Consider the following 19,558-nt stretch of genomic DNA (forward strand, 5'->3'; position numbering starts at 1 on the left):
CCTTTTATGATACTCTTTATTTCTGTGGGGTCAGTGGTGATATCCCCTCTCTTGTTCTTTATTTTATTTATTTTTCTATGTTAGTCTAGCTAACATTTTGTCAATTTCATTAATCTTCTCAAAGAACCAGCTTTTGGTTTTGTTCATTTTCTCTACTGTTCTGTTATATATTCACTCTTTCTTCTTTTTTAATATAGGCATTTATGGCTATAAATTTCCCTCTCAGCACTGCTTTTACTGCATTCCATAGGTTTTGCTATGTTGCGTTCTCCTTTTCATTCTTTTCAAACTACTTAATAATTTCTTTTGCAATTTCCTCTTGACCAATTGATAGTCTAAGAGTATATAATATAATGCCCATATACATATCTCTAGTCTGATTCTCTGCCCCTTATTAACTTCTAGCTTCATTGTCATGTGGTCAGAGAAATGACTTTGTATACTTTTATTTTTTAATAATTATTTTTAAAGAAGCTTCAGATTACATAAATGTTACATAAAACATATAAGGGATTCCCATAGGCCCTACACCCTTCCCTCCCCACATTTTCCCACAATAACACCATATATTGAATCATGGCTATTAATGATGGACTACAGTTTGCATTATAGTTTACACTTTGTCCCACAGAATTTTGTAAGTTTTGAAAAAATATGCAATGGTCTGTATCTGTTCCTGCAGTGTCATGCAGGAGAAATCCAATGTCCCCAAAACTCCCCCATATTACACCTGTTCTTCCCTCCCTCATCCCTCAGAACCTCTGGCAACCAATGCTTTTACATCAATAAGAGTTCTTCCATTGCTAGAATAATAACAAGTCTATAGTAGAATAATAATAAGTCTATATTAGTCCATTGTTCACTTCCCCAATCTTTAGGATTTTGAGATGGCATTGCACGCTCTGCTTATAATTGAGAGGGGTCCTTAGATCTCATGGGGTAGATGGATGAAGCTATCTTCCTTGCAATTATAGATATTCTCTGTTCCTTGGGATGGGCATTGTCTGTCATCCTCTTGTTAGTCATCCCGGGTCAGTCCAATGAACTGGTGAGTAGATGTTGCAACATTGCTGAAATTCAGGGTTCAAATGGCACATGACCAGACCAAAGATTTAAGTCTCTGGGACATATATTTATAAAATATAGTGCTGATTATAGGTTCAAATACAAGGGACACAAGAGCCATGTGTAGTGAACTCACAAATGAGTATAACACATTACACGGGGTAGCATAAATTCCAAAGTAAGGCCCGTGACATGGTACTAAATTCCTGCACTGTCTGTCCTGCTTATAGTTTCTGGATATCTCTGTAGCCCTCAGGAGCTCCACAATTTGAGGCACTGTTTACTGTGGCAGTCAATGAGATCCTTCTGAGATATGCATAAGCATAACCTCTGGAATGATCTCCTCACTCACCTTATCCTCTTATGATACTCTTTATTTCTGTGGGGTGAGTGGTGATATCCCCTCTCTTGTTCTTTATTTTATTTATTTTTCTATATTAGCCTAGTTAATGTTTTGTCAATTTCATTAGTGTTCTCAAATAATCACTTTTTGGTTTTGTTAATTTTCTCTACTGTTTTATTATATTCACTCTTTCTTCTTTGTTAATATAGGCATTTATGGCTATAAATTTCCCTCTCAGCACTGCTTTTACTGCATTCCATAGGTATAAAAACTCATTTGTATTTACCATTTCCCCCTTTTGGTCAAAGTTTTTTTCCAAATGCAGTTCTAGTTGGTGCTTGATAATGATCCCTCAGTGCCAGGGAGTGTGGGGTTCTTCCTCGGGAATCATGCCCCACAGTGGGGGAAAGGTAGTGAGTTTTATGTGCTGATTTTGGCTTAGAGAGATGCAACATTTGAGCAACAAGGAGGCTTTCAGAAACACTCTTAGGCAGTATATAATACTAGGCTTAGTTTCAGTTTCACAAGAAAAGGTTCATAAGTACAATCATCACTGCCAAGGACCTGGTAAAAGAGTCTGTCTTCCTTCACTAGACATTGATCTTCTGCTCTGCAGATTCTTGCTGCCCTATAGAGAATGTAGCAGAACTCCCCAGGATGGGAATTCAATATTCTTTGGTTATTGTGTGGCTCTCCACCTACCAAGATGATGTCCCGTGAACACTTGAACATATTAGACATGCCCCAAGTGAACCCCTTCCCATGTGTGCCCACATCACTGGTACCCTGCACTGGTAACCCTCTCATGCCACTGCTGTGACCCTTCTGTGATCCAAAACCTCTCCAAAAATGAGATCAACAAAATAAGCAAATAATTCATAAGAAAATGAAATAATAGTTTTAAAAATAACCAATAAAAATTTTAAAACTATTTGTAATAATAAAAAAATACAAAAATTTTAGGCATTGTATCTTTCATCACTGTAAAATCTGTTGTCGTGCATGTACAGTGACATTTTCTTCCATCTATTCTCCCAGTGTCTTATTTTTTACATTTTATCTTCAAAGGAGATTTAGGATAAAGGAAAGTAACATAGAGAATACAGGTGACTCCCTGTATATACCCAACATTCTCCCCCTTTCCCCCTCCCCCTAATTAATAACATTTTACATATGGGTGATATATTTGTTACAATCAATGTACAAATATTGAAGCATTGCTACTTACCATGGGTAGTGGTTTACATTATGGCTTACATTTTGAGTTATATACTGTTATAAGTTTTGAGAAAATTTGAAGTGGCCTATACCCATTATTGCTAGATCATGCAACAGTTCTAATGTCCTAAAAATGCCCTACATTCCATCTCTTCTATTCTTCCTTTCCTTTCCCCCAAAACCTAAAGTTTTTTTGTTTTTTTTTTTTTTTTAAGATTTATTTATTTATTTAATTTCCCCCCCTCCCCTGGTTGTCTGTTCTTGGTGTCTATTTGCTGCGTCTTGTTTCTTTGTCCGCTTCTGTTGTCGTCAGCGGCACGGGAAGTGTGGGCGGCGCCATTCCTGGGCAGGCTGCTCTTTCTTTTCACGCTGGGCGGCTCTCCTTACGGGGCGCACTCCTTGCGCGTGGGGCTCCCCCACGCGGGGGACACCCTTGCGTGGCACGGCACTCCTTGCGTGCATCAGCATTGCGCATGGGCCAGCTCCACACGGGTCAAGGAGGCCCGGGGTTTGAACCGCGGACCTCCCATATGGTAGACGGACGCCCTAACCACTGGGCCAAAGTCCGTTTCCCCCAAAACCTAAAGTAATGTTAAGTTTAAACTTTTATAGGATAAGATCCATTGTTACTTGCAATAATATTGAGGACTTGACATATTGGTTGGTTTCCTTTTATTTTGCACTGCCTATGTTCTCAAGGGATACTAGTCCCTCAAAAGAGATCACAGCAGAACTTCCTAGGATGGGAGTTTAATATTTTCTTGTTTATTATGTGGGTCTCCACCCATTGATATAACACCCTCTGACACAATGAAAACTTAGATATTCTATCGAATCCAGCCACAGGTGCACCCTAACTAACCCATATACCCCCACACACACACACCCCCAACAACCTACACCAGTATCGCTATCCTGCCAAATTTGCCCAAAGAACATTTCCAACATGATAGGTTTAGTAACCACAGAGCTGCAAATCCCAGAGTTCATCTGCTTCTTCCCTCAACCCTCCCTCCAGTCCCATGGATATTCCAACCGAAACCCCACCCTACTCCTCCTCACAAACCAGCACTGCCAAACCCAGTAACGATACTGCACACTGTCATGCCCATCCCGTGCCCAAACAAACACTTCCATCTTATCATAGATTTTGCCCTTATGGGCATTGGCTCACCAGACTCTACTCCCTTTCTGTTTCCTGTGAACCAGTCTTCCAGACTCTTACATCTGGAATTTGTTTAATTCATTATTTGTTTAATTCATTATCAGTAAGGTCATGCAATATTTGACCTTCAGTGCCTGGCTTCTTCACCCAACATAAGGTCTTCAAGATTCATCCATGTTATCCGTGTGATAATACTGCATTCCTTCTTACATCTGAGTAATAGTCCATTGTGTGTGTATACTACTTTGCTTATCCATTCATATCTTGATGGACATTTGGGTTGCTTCCAACTTTTGCCAATAGTGAATAATGCCACTATGAACACTGGTGTGTGTATATTTGTGTCCCTGCTTTCAATTTCTGGGTGTATACATAGCAGTGGGATTGCTGGATCATATGGCAATTCTATTTAGCTTCCTCAGGAACCGCCCAACTGTCCTCTACAATGGCTGTACCATTCTGTATTCCCACCAATGGTAGATAAGCATTCCCCTTGCTCCAAATCCTCTCCAACTCTTGAAGTCCTCTATTTTTTTAATAGCCTCTAGTCTAATCATCATAAGATGATATCTCATTTAGTTTTGATTAGCATTTCCCTATTAGCTAATGATGTTGAGCATCTTTTCATGTGCTTTTTAGCTATTTGCATTTCTTCTTTGGAGAATTGTCTATTCAAATCACTTGCCCTTTTTTAAATGGTCTGTCCTTTTATTTTCAAGTTGTAAGATTTCTTCATATATAATGATAATAGGCCCCCTATCACCTAGATGGTTACTAAAAATTTTCACCCACTGAGTAAGTGGCCTTTTCACTTTCTTGACAAACTTCTTTGATGTATAAAAGTTTTTCATTATGAGGAAGTGCCACTTGTTTTTTTCTTTCATTGCTTGTGCTTTGCATGTAAATTCATGAAACCATTTTCTAATACAAAAATCTGTAGAAATTTCCCTTCATTATCTTTCAAGATTTTTATGGTCTTGGCTGTTATATTTAGATCTTTGATCCATCTTGAGTTAATTTTTATAAAAGTTGTGAGATAATGCCCATCTCTCATTCTTTTGACAGTGGATATATCCAGTTCTCCAAGCACTGTTTATTGAAGAGGCCTTCCTCTCCCTGTTGAATGGTCTTGATGGCCTTGTTGAATATCAATTGGCTTAATATGTGAAGATGTATATCAGAACACTCAGTTTGTTCTGTTGGCCAGTATATCAACCCTATGCCAATACCATGCAGTTTTGACCATTATAGCTCTATAGCTTTGTAGTATATTTTATAGTCAGATAATGTGATTCCTCCAATTTCATTTTTTTAAATATGTCTTTGGCTATTTGGGGTATCTTGCCTTTCCAAATAAATTTCTCCACGAGGCCAGCTGTAGATTTTCAGGCAAATGGCTCATCTCTCTTACCAGGGCCTCCTCCATGTCTAATCTAGGTTTTTCTCTGCTTCTCTGTGTGCTTACTTACCAGGCTCCAGTATTAAAACTCCAGTTTCAAAATTCCAGCTAACTCCTCTGCTCTGCTGTGTAGTTTTATCTGTGATTTCCCCTACCACCAAGGGAGTGGGGACTCAATGTCCTACTGACATGGCCTAATCAAAGTCTTAGTCGTTAATCAAGTAAAAGTGAAACCTCTGAATCCAATACAATCTAATGTGCATGCAGGCCAGTATGCAAACATAATCCGATATCTATTTTTGGAATTCATAAATAATACCAAACTACTACACCATCCTTGCATACCAGGGATTAAATCCACTTGGTCATGATGTATAATCCATATGATGTGTTGTTGAATACAATTGCCAAATATTTTATTGAGGCCTTTAGCATCCAGCTTCATCAGAGAGACTGGTCTGTAGTTTTCCTCTCTTATGATGTCTTTATTTGGCTTTGGCATTAGGGTGATGATTAGAAAGAGCTAGGCAATATTCCCTCCACTTCTATTTTTTGGAAGAGTGTAAGCAGGATTGGTGTTAGATGTTTCCAGGATGTTTGGTAAAATTCACCTCTAAAGCCATCTGGTCCTGGACTCCTTAGTTGGGAAGTTTTTTGATGACTCATTCAATCTCGTTACTTGTGATTTGTCTGTTGAGTTCATTATTTTCTTCTTTTGTCAATGTAGGCTGTATGTTTCTAGAAATTTGTCCTGATCATCTAAATTAACCATCTTGTTGGCATACAATTTTTCAAAGTATTCTCTTTTGGTACTCTTTATTTCAGTAGGGTCAGTTGTGATATCCCCTTTCTTGTCTCTTACTTGATGTGTTTGTATCTTTTCTCTTTTTTTCTTTATTAGTCTAGCTAAGGGTTGGACAATTTTAGGAAACTTCTCAAAGAAGCTTTTGGTTTTGTTAATTTTTTCTAGTTCTTTCTTATTTTCAATTTCATTTAGCCCTGCTCTTATCTTTGCTATTTCCTTCCTTTCTACTCTTTTTGGCTCACTTTGTTGTTCATTTCCTAATTCCTCCAGGTGTTCAGTTAGGTCTTTGATTTTAGCTCTTTCTTCTTTTTTAATATAGGCTTTTATGACTATAAATTTCCTTTTCAGCACTACTTTTGCTGCATCTCATAGGTTCTGATGTTGTGTTGTCATTTTCATTTGTTTCAAGGTAGTTACTGCTTTGTTTTGTGATTCCCCCTCTTTGACCCACTGTTTGTCTAAGAGTGTGTTGATTAACTTCCATATCATTGTGCCTAATCTGGTTCTCTGCCCCTTACAGATTTCTAGCTTCATTCCATTGTGGTCATAAAAATTTCTTTGTGTAATTTCAGTCTTCCGAATTTGTTGATTGTTGTCCTGTCACCTAGCATATGGGGTATCCTGGAGAATGATCCATGTACACTCAAGAAGAATGTATATCCTGCTGTATTTGGGTAAAATGATTTATATATATTAGCTTTAGATATGGTCCTATAATTCATGTGTGCATTCCACTTCATTTCTACACTTGTCATTCAAAAGGATTTGCTTTTATTCAATGTGAGGATGTTCTTTGTGCTGAAGATGGATTACATACTTTGGACAGAAAATGGATTTGTGGACATCAAATTGAAATCCATTTTGTACAGGGGGATCAGAAGACACCAAATCAGATGAAAGCTAAGGAAGAGTGGAATGTATACAGTTCTTCATGCTATGATGATTATAACAGATATGGATGTCCTAGAAGCTGGAGTTCTGAAAGCAGTGTATCAAGAAGTCAGTCTTTTGATTACAACTATAGAAGATCTTATAGTCCTAGAAATAGACTGACTAGAAGACCACAGCATAACAGAAGCCATTCTGAAAATGATAGCCCAAACTACAACTGGAATACCCAGTATAGTTCTGCTTACTACACTTCAAGAAATATCTGAGAAAGTGTTAAAAGAACCAAAGAAGGGTAGTTCAAGTGAACAAAGAGTTGGTAGAAGGGCTGCAGTTTAAACACTATACAAATATTTTGATGCTGATCTGAAAAGATAAAAGAATGTTATAAAAAACTACATGGAATAATTGAAGTCCCTTCAAGTTTGAAAGTAGGCACTTTAGGACAAATTAAGGGAAATTCAACTTTGTATTTGTGGAAATTAGCTCTTAAATATGATTAGGTTCCTATTGATTCTTGGGTAATAGGTCCATAATAAATTATTGAAAACTAGGATGTCTGACTATCAAGGAAGTCAGCCATAGCCTCTTACAGTGCCTCTGTTGGTCTGTCTCAAACTGAATTGGGTGGGAAAAATCATGGTCCAATATAAATTATCTCTTGGTTGTCAGTTCCAGTTTTGCTGTTATTGGCAAACCTTACCTATGTTTATTCTAGTACCAGTGTTGTTCTGCTTAATTGTTTATTTTGATGGCATCTGAGTTTATTTACTTACACATCATATGCAGCTTACACCTTCCTCTTTCCCAGGTAAATTCCCTCTTGTCTTCATGGTTTCAGATGAGAAATCAACATGTAATCTTATTCAGCTTCCATTGTATGTGATGGATCTCTTTTCTTTTACTGTTTTCAGTATTCTCCCTTTGTCTTAAGCATTGGACTATTTGATAAGTATATGTCTTGTGGTAGGTCTGTTAGAATTTATACTGTTTGGGGTATTTCATGATTCCTGGACATATACATCCATGTCCCTCAAAAGAGTTGGGAAATATTTAGCCATTGTTTCCTCGAACACTCCTTCTGCTCCCTTTCCCTTCTCTTCTCCCTCTAGATGCCTATAATGCATAAGTTTGTGCATTTTTTGTTGTCATTCAAATCCCTAGGGCCCTGCAGTATTTTTTCTTTTTTATCTATCTGTTCATCTATCTGTCTGATTTCAGATGTATGGTCTTCAACCTCACTGATTCTTGCCTCTGCCCATTCAAATCTGCTGTGATGCGCATCCAGTGTATTTTATTTCTTGAATTGTGCCATTTATCACCATCAGATTTTTTATTTTTTTATGCATGTTTACAATTTCTTCAGTATTTTCCCTCAGTGTCTTCTTAATTTCCTTCATATCATCCTTTACTTCATTAAGTTGATTCATGATATCTGTTTGGACATCCTTGATAGGTTGTTCTATGTTTTGCATTTCCTCCTATTCTTTAGTTTGTTCATTAGACTCAACTGTGTCTTCCTGTTTCTTAGTATGGCCTGTAATTTTTGGTGGTGTGTAAGCATCTATTTATCTTGATGGGCTTATTTGATTGGTTAGCTCTCTTTCTATTCTAAGATTTTATTTTGCTGTTCCTTTGTGTGTGGTAAGATTCCTTTTTGATACTTGGGCAATTTTCCACCATTATTCCATTATTCTGTGTCCTTGCAGTTGTCTCTGTTCCCTTGCAAAAGAGTTTTAGGACCAGAGAAAGGAAAGAAATAAGAGAAAAAGAATAATAGTAATTATTTTTAAATGGTAGAAGAGGAACTGTCCAAGATCTAGGAAAATTTTTCCTTTGGCTTCTTTTTCTCTTTGTCCCACTCTCTCCTGGATGATGCTCTGCAGCCTCCTCTTCTGTAGATTCCCAAAGCAGCTCCCTCAAGTAGGTTTTGCCCTTTCTCTGCTGTTTTTCACAAGAGAGTTGAGCAATGCCTACCTATATTGATGCCATTTTCCCAGAAGTGTCTTGTCTTTCCTTTGTATACTTTAAATCTTTTGAAATTTATGGTGATCTGTTCTGTAACTAACGTGTGGTGTATCCTGAAGAATGATCAATGTGTGCTCAAGAAGGATGTATATTCTGCTCTATTTTGGTGTAATGTTCTGTGTATGTCTATTCCCTATACATCCTCTAATGTATTGCTCAAGGTCTTTGTTTCTTTATTGACCCTCTGTCAAGATGTTCTATCTAATGGTGATAATGGTGTATTAAAGTCCCCCACTATAATTGTAGAGGCATCTATTTCTCCATTTAGATTTTCTATTGTTTACCTCATGTGGGACACCCTGTTCAGGTAGGTGCATAAATGCTTATGATTGCTCTTCTTGATAGAGAACCCCTTTTATTTATATATAGTGTCCTTTCTCTTACAGTAGTTTTGCATTTAAAGTCTATTTTGTCTGATATTGCTACTCCCAGCTTTTTTGCTTATTGTTTGCATGTCAAACCATTTTCCAACCATTCATTTGCAAACTCCTGGTGTCCCTGTGTCTAAGATGAGTTTCATGTAGACAAGTGTAAATAAGTCACATTTCCTTATCCATTTTGCTATTGTGTCTTTTGTTTGGAGAGTTGAATACATGAACATATTCACTGTTATTACTTTCAAGGCTGTCCTTACATTAGTCATTTTTTCTTTAGGGTTTTATATGTCATAATTTGTTTTCATTTCTTTTTATTTTTTAATTATTCTTACTAATAATATTCATTTCTACACTCTTTTCCAATGCTCTCTCCTGTTTTTTTTTTTTTCCTTTCAACCTGCAGAACTCCCTTTATTATTTCTTGATTGGCAGGTTTCTTGTTTACAAGAATAAGAAATGTCTGTTTATCTGGGAATACTTAGAACTACCCCTCATTTATGAATGTTATCATTGCACAAAATTCTTGGCTGGCAGTTTTGTTTTTTTTTTTTCTTTTAGCATTCTTAACTATGTCATACCACTGCCTTCTCACCTATTAATCTTATCAAGCTTCCCTTGTGTGTGATGTATCTCTTTTCTCTTGCTGCTTTCAGTGTTCTGTCTTTGTCTTGAGCATTTGACAATATGATAAGTATATGTCTCAGGGTAGGCCTGTTAGGATTTATACTCTTTGGAGCGCACTGCACTTTCCTGAACATGTACATCCATACCCCTCAATAAAGTTGAGAAATTTTCCACCATTATGTCTTCCAGCACTCCTTCTGCCCCCTTTCCCTTCTCTTCTCCCTCTGAGTAGCCTATAATGCATATGTTTCTGTGTTTCATGTAGTCATTCAACGCCCTGAGTCGCTGCTGATTTTTTTCTTTTTATCTAACTGTTCTCTGTACAATTTCATGTGTACAATCTTCAGTGTCATTAATTCTTTCCCTGCCTGTCCAAATCTGCTGTTATATTCTTCCAGCATATTTTTTATTTCCTGCATTGTGCCATTCATCACCTTCAGGTCTGTTATCTTTTTATGTATGTTTACAGTTTCTTCAGTATGTTCCCAATGTCTTCTTAATATCCTTTATCTCTTCCTTCACTTCATTAATTTGATTCATGATATTTGTTTGAACATCCTTCATTAGTTTTTTCACATTCTGCATCTCCTCTTTTTCAGTTTATTAGACTGGTCCATGTTTCATGTTTTCCTGTTTCTTAGTATGGCTTGTAATTTTTTGCTAGTATCTGTGCATCTGTTTTTTATTGATGGACTTATTCAAATGGTTAACTTGTCTTTCTTTTCTGGTGTTTTATATGGTTTTCTTTTAAGGTTTTCTCTTTGATGCTTGGTTCCCCTTATTTTATATCCTTGTAGTTGTCCATTGTCCATGTGCCCCCAAAATTATTAAGTCCATAGAAAAGTAAAAAAAAAAAAAAGAAGAGAAAAAGTATATAAAAAGATAAAGATGGAAAATGGACCTTAAAAGAACCAAGAAGAAAAATTAAGTAATAAGAATGAAAAATCATAAAAAGTAAAAAAAAATGAGAATAAAAATGTGGAATAAAAGAAGAAATTAAACAGGAAAAAATAGAACAAAATTTTTAAAAATGGAAAGACAAAAGAAGAAAGAAAATGAGTGTCAAACAAGAGAAGGTGGAATGAAAGAAAAGCAATGGAGGAGGAGAAAATGAACAAAAGAAAAGAAATAAACTAAGGAGAAAAGAGAGGTCAAAGATGGGGAAAAAACAACAAAACAAAAATCCAGGAAGAAACAGGCTTCCCTCTCAAACCACTAGCAACCATTCCTGGCTGCCAGTGCTGACCAGTCACTCACCTTGCAGCCTGCCCTGACAGTACCCAGGTGTAGAGAAAAGAATAAGGAATAACATTAAAAAAATAAATAAGTTTAAAAACTTTTCAGTTTAAGTTCCCTGCCCCCAGGTTGCTTTTCTTTAACTCCTGCTCCCTGCAGTTCCTGGGGTACCTCTCTGTGTCTCTCCACTCCTTTCATTACTCAGGACAATTAGGCTCTTTTATTTTTTAAGAGGTACCAAGGATTGAACTAAGGTACCAAGGCTCTTTTATATGTTAGCAGGTACCAAGGATTGAACCCTTACGTATGTGAAGCAGGAGTTTAACCACTGAGATACACCCACTCCACCTGTTAGCTTCAGCTTCTGAAGGCTTCTGAAGACTTGTCATCTGCCTCTGCCTCCCCTTTTTACCTCATACCAGGTAGGCTTCTGATTTGCCATTGCTTCTCCAGGCTTTCCACTCTCTCAGGTTGCCAGTGCACCCCCTCACTGACCTGGTTCCTCCTTCTCCCAGGGCAAGTAGGTATGAGAGCCTGCATGATAAGCTCACTCCTCCCATCTCCCTGCTGCAGCTGCTTCAGCACCTGCTGGCATTGTTTCTGTTTCTGGTCCACCCACCCTATCTCCCCTCCTTTCCTACACCTCTCTCCCCCTGACTTGGCTGTGTGATGATCCCCCACACCTTTTTGTACTGAAGCTCACCCACCTCAAAAGCCAGCTGGGTATCAGGGCACTCCACTGGTCACCTGGGAGACAGATTTAACTCCATCTTGGAGCCCATGGAGGGCTGATATTCCAGCCAAGTCAATTCCCTGGCTTCCTCCACCCTCTGAGGCAGCTTGAGTGCCCTATCTCTTTTGGGTCACTTTCCTCTGGCCAACTGGGTCCTCCCTCTCCAATTGCCCCCACACTCCTGCAGCTTCCTTTCTGCTAGCTAAACCTGCTTATATTCCCAAAGTTTCTGGAGGAGGATTGAAGCCTGCCATTCCCTACTCCTCCATCTTGCAGCTCCTCTCCTTAACTTCTTGATTTGCCTGAATGTTTCAGAGTGGAAGGGCATGTTTAAGGCCATGCAACACCCAAAGCTCAATGTGAACAGTCACAGATGGCTGAACATAATCCAGGCCCATGACATGTCCTTCCTGATGGGCCAAATAGCCTGGTAGTTGGGGGGAAAAAAAGGTGTTGAAAATTTTGTTTATCCTGGGAAGGGAAATTGTCCTGTTCCTCCTATGAATCCCACATGAAACACTGCAGATGAAGTGAAACACTGCTGATGAAGCAGCTGATATGTTTCTTACACATTGACTGTGCCCATTACTGAGGTAATAGTAAATTCTGTGATTAAGATGGCCCTTTTGCATGGGAACGCTATGTAAGTTACTGCTGCAAAGTCTGGCATTGGTTTGAAAAACATTAATGAATTTGCTTCCTCAACATCCCCTGATGGGTCTTTTCTTTTTCTTTTTTAAAAAGATACATAGATCACATAAATGTTATATAAAGTATAGAGGAGTTTATGGCTCTTATAGATGCTAAAAAAATATTAGAGTATTTCACAGGAAAATGGATGAAGACGAAGATGAGTCAAAGGGCTTGTCCCAACAGGGTGGAACTATTTAGGTGGTTATTAATAAATAGAATGGATAAAGCAATATTGATGGGGTTGAAATGAAGCAAGACTATCATAGGTTAACAGACAAACATAGAGTCCCTTAAACAAATCTGCTCACTTTATCCTAATATGGAGAAATTTTAAAAAGAGGAAGTAAAAGATGATGGCAGAACTCTAACCTGAAATTGCCTCAGGCAGCAGCCTGGCAGTTAATCAAGAGGGAATGTGTTTGGCCACATTTGAGCAACAAAGAGGCCCTGAAGAGGTAACTTTTGGGCAACATATAATACTAAGCTAAGTATCAGTTTCAAAAGAAAAGGATCATAAGTACAATCGTCAATATCAAGGGACCATCACAATGGTCTGTCCTCCTCTAGGCATCACCCCTGTATTTGGGGGATTCTTGCTGTCCAATTAGAGAATGTAGCAGAGCTCCCCATGATGGGGATTCAGTATTCTTTTTGTTATTGTGTGGACCTCCACCCACTGTGACAAAACCCCATGAACACTTGAACACATTCATATGCCTTAGAGGTATGCTCCAGCTGAACCCCCTCCCATGCATCCCATCATTACTGACAACCTGCACCAATGATCATCCCCTGCCACTACTGTGACCCTTCTGTGATCCAAAATCTCTCCAAAACTGAAGCCAGCAAAGTAAACAAATACAATTAAAAGAAAATGAAATAATAATGATAGTTTTTACAATAAATAAAAGAGAGAAAAGTTTTTAAAAATTGAAATAATAAAATTTTTAGGCATTGTCTTTCATTGCCAACCCAAAATCCTCAAGATTGGGGAATGAACAATGGACCAAAGTAGACTTGTTATTTCTCTATTGTGAACTTATTTTTATTCTTGGAGTGGCAGAACTTGTATCATTGATACAAAGGCAATGACCACCAGAGGCTCTGAGGGAAGAGAGAGGGAAGGATAGGTATAATATGGGGGCATTTTTGGACAATTGGACAATTTGAAATTGTCCTGGATGATGTTGCAGTGATGGATATAGGCCATTATATATTTTGGCAAGGTTTACAAAACTTTGTGGGACAGACTGTAAACTATAACGTAAGTTATAATCCATGGTTACTGGCAATGCTTCATTATGTGTTCATCAATTGTAACAAATATATCACACTAATGAAGGACATTGTTAATGTGGAAAGCATGGGATGAAGAGGGAATGGGACACATGGGAATCCCCTATATTTTCATGTAACAATTATGTAATCTAACGTATCATTTCAAAAATAAAATGTATTTTTTAAAAAGATGAAATGTGACTAGCCAGGGTCCCGTAGCCCAGACTCCAGCTGGGGACCCAAGGCCATATGTACATGAAAGGGTAAAATGATGAGAGGTAAGAGAAGTTTTGGGGATTCTCTGACACAGTAGTCCCATGCTCTGTGATTTCAAAACTTATAAGGGAAATCCAAATGGGGGTCATGATTAGATTGGGAGGATATGAAAATGCAAGAGTTAATGGGATTATGAAAATTGTTATGCTTGAAAAGACTGTAAAGTGTTTGTGTCTCCTTTGCCTGAAAGTTTTGTGGGATTGAACATTAGATCTGACTGAAGAATACTTGCCATATATTATTATGATCCTGAAACCTGTTTTTAGAATGTTTCAGCAGACTTTATGTCAGGTGAGAGTTTCTCCCTTACTTGAATGTATTTTGGGAATGGATATTATTTCTGACCTGGGAGCATTTCCCCTACCTGGTATTGAAAAGCACAAGGGAGCTCCAGGAAAATGGTGCTGAGTTGGCTGGTCAGAGACTGACTCTATTGGAAAAAAGGAGCAGAGAGCAGGCTGAGACCTACCCAGAAGAGCTGCTTTTATATAGAGAATGGGACAGTGCTCTGAGCCATCTAGGGGGGTGCTGGCAATATAAAGAAGCCAAAGGAAAACCAGGAATTGCTCACCCCTGTGGCTGGAAAAGGCACATACACCCCACCCTCAGGACAAGGAGCCTGGGTGGAGCCCCAGGACCACTACTTCGAGTGGAGTGTGAGAGCATTCCTTGGGAGGAAGAGGGGTCTGGGAGGGTGGAGAGTTGTTTATTTGCAGTGAGTTTGGCCAGCTGAGCCCCCTCTGAATCTCAAAAGGGACCCCAGTCAAGTGGAGAGAGGGGAGGGACTATCTCATCAGGCAGGCAGTCAAGCCTAGCTACCCACCCCTGTAAAGAGCAGAATTAGAGAGGCACTAGAGACAAGCAGGCAACTAATCAGCATTGATCTGGCAGACTACTAGGAATATGCCCTGCCAGAGGGAAAGAGGGGTGGATAGGTTTCTGAAAGGCTAACTGTCCTAAAGAGACAGTTTAGTTCAGTGTAAGAATTCTTGTCTTGTATATACAAGATCCCTGGTTCAATTCCTGGCTCTTCTTAGAAATGACCCACTGGTTGTCAAGCATCCAGCTGATACTTTATGACAGAGAACATAAAGAACATTCTTTTGGTATGAGTTTTTCTTGGATCTCTTCTTTTTTTAAGAAAGGTTACTTTTCCCTCCCTAATTTTACTCACTAAAACCTGGTTGAAAACATGCAGAGGGCAAGCTGCAGGATGATTGATTGATGAAATACCAGCAACCTGAGAAGCCCCTTATGGACCTAAGAGGAAAGGCTGTTTTTCTTTGTGTTTCTTTGTTTTCTTTTGTTTTTTCATTCTATCCTTTTTTAAAATGTTTATTTGTTGCTGCTGTCTTGTTTCTTGTTTGTTGTGTTTCCCCTTTCTTTGTTTTTCTTTTTTCTCATACCAATTTTTCTACCTATGCTATTTCCATTCTTTCTGTCATTTCTCTATCTTCTGTTTTCTTTCATTGTTCTTTCATTCCACCTCTTTTTGTTTGGCCTTCAATTTTTCTTGCTTTATTTCTCTCTCTTTTCTGTTTTTGTTCTTTTTAAATTTTTCATTCCTTTTTCATTTTTCTTTTCTCTCTTCTTATCATTATGGTCTTTTAATTCATTCTATATATTTTTCTCTATTTTGTTTCTTATCTCATTATTTCTATGCCACATTTTTATTCTTATTCCTCTGCACTTCTTACTCATGTTACTTCTTTTCCTATCTCTTGTATGGTTCCTTGTCTACCTTTTATTATTATTACTATTATTATTCTTTTTCTCTTATGTCTTTCCTTTTCTCTGTCCCTAATTTCTTTTTGAGGGAACATAGAAAAAAGCAAGGAAAAAGAATAAGAGGAAAGAAGTGCCAAACTGAAATCCTACACAGAAACAAAAACAATGAAATAAAACCCTAGAGTAGAAAGAGAAGTTAACAAACCAATACACCCATCAAGATAAATAGATGCCTAGATACCAACAAAAAATTACAAACCATACTAAGAAATAGGAAGGCAAGATCCAATCCAGCAAACAAACTAAAAAACAGGAGGAGATGCAGACATGGAAAAACTAATCAGAGATGTCCAAACAAAATATCATGAATGAACTTAATGAAATGAAGGAAGAGATTAAGAAGACACTGAGAGAACATAATGAAGAAATTATAAACATACTTAAAAAGATAACATATGAAGGTGATGAATAGCAAAATAAAAGAAATAAAAGATACGCTTAAAGCACATAACAGCAAATTTGAAAATGGAAAGAATCAGTGATGTAGGAGATAGTATAACTGAAATCAGATAAATAGTAGAAAGATAGATAAAAAGATAGAAAACATCCAAAATGGATGTAGAGATTTCAATGGCAACACAAAATGCACAAACCTATGCATTATAGGCATCCCAGAGGGAGAAGAGAACGGAAAGGGGACAGAAGTATGGAGGAAATAATGGCTGAAAAATTCCCGACTCTACTGAAGAGTGTGGACATACATGTCCAGGAAGTGCAGCACAACCCAAAAAACTATGCTAACAGGCCTACTCTAAGATATATGGTTGTTAAATAGTTCAATGTTCATGACAGAGAATACTGACAGCAACAGAAAAGAGATCCATCACATACAAGGGAAACTCAATAAGATTAAGTACTGATTTCTCATCAGAAACCTTGGAGGAAAGAAGGCAGCAATAGGACATAGTTAAGGTGGTAAAAGTAAAACGTTCCAGCCAAGATTCTCTATCTAGCAAACCTGGCATTCAAAAATGAGGGAAACTATAACCCATGCTGTGTCGCAGTGCTCCAAAATGTAGTCATTAAATACAATGAAATAAGTAGTCAATGTGGCAGGAGTGGGTGGTGTGGGGAGTGGGATTTTTAATGTAAAGTTTTGTGTGATCTATGTATCTTTTTAAAAAAGATAATTAAAAATCATTAAAATGAGGGAAATTTCAAAATACTCACAGATATACAGAAATTGAGAGTTTGTCTACAAGAAACTGCCCCTTCAAGAAATACTAAAAGGAGTTCTACAGGTTGAAAGGAAAAAAGAGGAGAGAGATGGAGGGTGTAAGAATAACTAAAAAGATACAAAAGGAAATAAAAATAACATGTGGCATAAATAAAACTAAAGAAAATATGACTAAGTAATTCCTTGTCAATAACAACATTGAATGTTAATGGATTAAACTTTCAAGTCAAGAGACACAGATTGGCAGAATGGATGAAGAAATATGACACATCTATATGTTGTCTACAGGAAACTCACCTTAGACACAGGGAAGCAAGGAAGCTGAAACTGAATGGCTGGAAAACAATTTTACATGCAAACAATCAGAAAAGAGCAGGAGTAGCTGTATTAACATCATAGAAAATAGACTTTAAATGCAAAACTATGGTAAGAGACAAAGGTGGCCACTGTATATTAATAAAATAATCTGTCAAGAAGGAAGAACAAGCATAAACATATATGCATCTTACCAGGGCACCTCAAAATACTTGAGACAAACACTGAAAAAACTAAGTGGAGAAAAAATGTCTCTACAAAACTAAGTGGAGAAATAGTGGGGGACTTTAATACACCGTTATCATCATTAGACAGAATATCTTGACAGAGAATAAAGAAACAAAGACTCTAAATAATATAATGGAGGAACCTGACCTAGTAGACAAATACAGAAAAATATACACAAATAAAGTGGGATGTACATTTGTAGCAGTTTGATATAATTGATGAATTCCAAAAAGAAATATTGGATTATGCTAGTAATCTGACCTGTACCTGGGCATAATTGAGTTATGATTAGGGCGTTGAGTCCCCATCCATTCCCCACCCCTTGGTGGGTGGGGATTCACAGATAAAAAGCATGGCAAAGAACAGAGTTGAGGGTTTCTGATGTTGAAGTTTCGATATTGGAGTTTGATGCTGAAAACTTAAGCTGGAGCTCCAGGAAGTAAACTCACAGAGGAAAGAGAAGCCAGCCCCAGGAAGGAAGGAAACTTGAACCCAGAGAAAAGCAAGCCCCAGGACTTAGGAACCCAGGAAGCCTGAACCCTTAGACTTTGGCAGCCATCTTGTTCCAATTAGACTTTGGTGAGGCAAGTAACTTATGCTTTATGGCCTGGTATCTGTAAGCACCTACCCCAAATAAATACCCTTTATAACACCCAGCAGATTTCTGATATTTTGCATCAGCATCCCTTTGGTTAACTAAATACAACATTCTTCTTGATTGCACATGGATCTTTCTCCAGTAGAGGACCACATTCTAGGTCACAGAAACTCTAAATGAATTCATAAAGATTGAGATTATACCAAGTAATTTCTCTGACCACAATGGAATGAAGCTCGAAATCTGTAAGAGGAAGAGAAGCAGATTAGGCATGAAGATATGGAAGCTAAACAACACACTCTTAGACAAACAGTAGGTCAAGGAGGAAACCACCAAAAAAAAAAAAAGGAGTAGTAACCTTCAAACTAATGAAAATGACAACACAACATATGAAAGCATATGGGATGCAGCAAAACCTGTACTGGCAGGGAAATTCAGAGCCAAAAGATTAGAGCAGGGCTAAACAAAATTGGAAAGAAGAAATAACTACAAAAAAAAAAAAAAAACAAAACAAAACTAAGCACTCATTCTTTAAGAAGATTAATGAAATTGACAAACCTTAGCTAGACAAAGAAAAAAAGAGAGAAGATTCAAATACATACAATAAGAAATGAGGAAGGGCGAATCGCTACCAGCAACACTGAAATAAACAGTATCAAAAGAGGATACTTTGAAAAATTGCATGCCAACAACATAAATAATTTGGGAGAAATGGACAGATTCCTAGAAATGCACAAGGAGTCTACAATGACAAAAGAAGAATTTGATGAACTCAACAGACCAATCCAAGTAACAAGATTGAATTAGTCATCAAAAACCTCCCAGTGAAGAAACAGGACCAGATGGCATCACAGGTGAATTCTACCAAATATTCCAGAAAGAACTAACACCAATCCTGATTAAACTCTTTCAAAAATAAAAGTGGAGGGAACATTGCCCAATTCATTCTGTGATGCCAACATCACCTTAATACCAAAGTCAAACAAAGAAGCCATGAGAAAGGAAAATACAGACCAAACTCTCTAATGAACATAGATTTTAAAATCCTCACCAAAATACTTGCTAATCATATTCAACAACACATGAAACAAATTAAACACCATGACCATAGGTATTTCATCCCTGGTATGCAGGGATGATTCAACATAAGAAAATCAATCAATGTAATACACTACACAAACAGATCAAAAGGAAAAGTCACATGATCATATCTATACATCCAGAAAAATCATTCAACAAATTACAGCACACTTTCCTGATTAAAGAAACACTTCAAAAGTTGGGAATAACAGGAAACTTCCTCAATATGATAAAAAAGTATTTG

General features: G+C 37.6%; 1 protein-coding gene across 6 annotated transcripts in view; it reads left to right on the top strand.

Moving 5' to 3' along the window:
- The window catches only part of LOC101437752 (transport and Golgi organization protein 1 homolog), a 173,929-nt gene that overhangs the window by 86,674 nt on the left and 67,697 nt on the right, over positions 1-19,558 (top strand). For 2 of the 6 annotated variants that reach the window (XM_071211308.1, XM_071211309.1), the window contains one exon: positions 11,431-11,570. The exons of 3 other annotated variants lie outside the window; for them this stretch is intronic. The gene's annotated coding sequence lies outside the window, so the exon portion shown is untranslated. Of the gene's footprint in view, positions 1-11,427; positions 11,571-19,558 lie in introns of all 6 variants that reach the window. One more of the 6 variants, XM_071211307.1, reaches the window with a different exon arrangement.

This window comes from Dasypus novemcinctus, chromosome 23 (assembly GCF_030445035.2).
Source record: "Dasypus novemcinctus isolate mDasNov1 chromosome 23, mDasNov1.1.hap2, whole genome shotgun sequence".
NCBI lineage: Eukaryota > Metazoa > Chordata > Mammalia > Cingulata > Dasypodidae > Dasypus > Dasypus novemcinctus.